Below are 2,425 nucleotides of genomic sequence, written 5' to 3' on the forward strand. Positions count from 1 at the left end.
ACAGCTCTTCATCGGCCTACGGGCGGCGGCCCGATGTCCAAGGAGTAGCGCCGCCAAGGCGTTCAAGGCGGCATGGCGGCGGGCCCCTGCCGGACGGGGACGTCCCGACCTTACCGCCAGCGGCGCGCACTACGGCACCGTCGTGAGTACGGCGGCGGCAGAGCCGGAGGCGCAGGGGATAAGTCCACACCTGCCAGCCTCTACTCTTCACGCCTCACCCGGTTGTGTCACCCCAAAGTAGCCAACATGGCCAGTGTCGGCGGTGGTTGCCCCGATGCGTCAATGTAGCCACCACATGCAGCCGTTCGTCATTATCAGCGATACTTGAACGAAACGCCGCGCTTTACGAGCTGACATATGTCTGGAGACGAATGCAAATGTGTCTGTTGCAGGGACGTGGCCGCGGCAATGGCCAACTCTGGCCACCGCTCGTCGCGTGTACGTCTTTGACGTCACGGGGAAAACGTCCCGTCTCGCCGGCATGGCTCTAGCGGCAGCGGCTGCGTGCCGCCGGCCAGTCAAGTAGCACCGTCTCCAGCCCCCAGTCGACGCGTGTCCCGGCGGCGACGACGTCGGCAGAGCACCAGTCAGCAGCAGCAGCAGCAGCAGCAGCGATGAGGACGACCTGCCGGCCGACGGCGGCTCCATTGTGCCGCCCTCCGAGGCGGCCCTGCCGGTGGGGTGGCAGGAAGACGTGGTCGGCCTTATGCCTGCCCGTCTCGCTGCTCAAAGTCAAACTTCGAAGGCATTTGTTTAAGGCCGTAATTTAACCACGTTCGTGTACGGTGCCTGTTTGTGACGTGTTACACATAAATTGCATGCAAGTACGACTGATGTGTCGTTATATCATATGTTTCAAGCAAAGTCCTCATTGGTTGTGCGCTGCTGGCGGCTGTGTTTGTACCTGCCTGTTTCAAGAGCACGCTTATTTGCTCACAGACGCACGGGAAGAACGTGTGCTTAAAGAGGGAGAAAAGAGAAAGAAGAGCGTTTGCAGTGACGGACCCGCTGCCGCCGTCGCCCAGCCCGCCTCTGGCTGCAAACCCGCCGCACGGCCTCCTGGAGTGCGGTAGGTGTATGATGATTCTATCTTGTTATGTGACGGCCGTTCTCTTGACATTTCATGAGCGCTGTTCTGTATGCGTTTCTTATATCGCGTGTTTATTAAGGGATACGAGGTGATTCTGACATAAAAGGCATTCAATTGTTTTTCGCCGCAACGAGTCGCTGTTTAAGGTATAGCTGCTCGGGTACGGATATGGCTGCATCGCCAGAGCGAGATGAGGCTGGCGGGCGGCTGTCGTGTAATTGCAGTGCGTAATGCAGCCTCTGTTTGCAGATCCGTCTCCTGCTGCCGGCGCTGCTGCAAGGCCGCAGGACTGAGCACATCATGATGCCTCACATTATGACAGCCCTCGCCGGTCCCCGGCTGGCCATGGGGGAGGCCAACGGCTGGCTCCAGAGGCAGCAACGAGCTCACGCCATGACAGCCGGGACGCTTAAATCTGCCATCCGGTGCCTGTCTCAGTTGATTGCCTATGTGGCCATCGGCAGCGACAACCTGGGCCTCCAGGCGTGGCTGCCGCGCATGCCGGTAAGTGCTCTCCACAGCTGGCGTGACGATTGTGCCGGCTGTCGCACCGCCGTCACCGTTCGCTTATGACATGCAATTCCCAGGCCATGGTGGAGCGGCTGGCAGCCTGGCAGCGGCCACTGCAGCGTGCTGACTGTGAGCGACGACGACACTGTGCTGACTCGGCCGACAGGGGCTTGGAGAAGAGGAAAAAGAAGCAACGCAAGGAGAAGAAGCAGAAGCACCAAAAGAAGGAGAAGGCGGCGTTGACCCTTTACGAGCCGCAGTCGCCCCTCCCCCCAGCTCGTCTCCGTCTTCAGCCCGTCTCCCGGGCCTATGGACCGCGGTAAGTGTATCACAATTATGTCTCTTGTTTCGTGCCACTTATTCTCCGACGACAGCTTTTGCGCACCTCTTTGTGTGTGTGTGTGTTATATCGTGTGTTCATTAGCAGGCTACACAATGATTTAAACCTTGAAGGCATTCATTTAAACCCGCCATTCATCCTCGCTCGTTTGCGGTGCTTGGTTTTTGGTGTTTGTCGTTGGAGTTCATGCCTGTCTCACTGATGTCGCATTATGTCATGTTTTCCTGTTATGTAGTTATCGGTTGTTCTTGGTTTGGGTGTTTTGTTCTGTATTGACGTGTTTGTTAAGCCTGCCCATGTTCCCACGGAGCCAACTGCCGAAGAACGGCCACCGCTGCCCAGCCTGTGTCTCCCCGACGACTACTCGCCAATGGAGTACGGTAAGCATGCCTGATGATACTATTTCTTTCCATGTTTTAACCGTCTCTGGTCGCAGTACGTTGACTTACTATTGTGTGTATGCTCATTGGGGTATGTGTATTGTA

The 2,425-nt window shown here is 57.2% G+C and overlaps 1 long non-coding RNA gene across 1 annotated transcript; it reads left to right on the plus strand.

Moving 5' to 3' along the window:
• Positions 1-1,027: 1,027 nt before the first annotated feature.
• Positions 1,028-1,820, plus strand: LOC119112538 (uncharacterized). The gene is made up of 3 exons (XR_005095732.1): positions 1,028-1,069; positions 1,340-1,594; positions 1,767-1,820. It is a non-coding gene; the product is annotated as an uncharacterized LOC119112538 (long non-coding RNA).
• Positions 1,821-2,425: the final 605 nt, after the last annotated feature.

The sequence above is a fragment of the Pollicipes pollicipes genome, unplaced genomic scaffold (genome assembly GCF_011947565.3).
Source record: "Pollicipes pollicipes isolate AB1234 unplaced genomic scaffold, Ppol_2.1 Scaffold_7261;HRSCAF=8764_pilon_pilon_pilon, whole genome shotgun sequence".
In the NCBI taxonomy this organism is placed as follows: domain Eukaryota; kingdom Metazoa; phylum Arthropoda; class Thecostraca; order Pollicipedomorpha; family Pollicipedidae; genus Pollicipes; species Pollicipes pollicipes.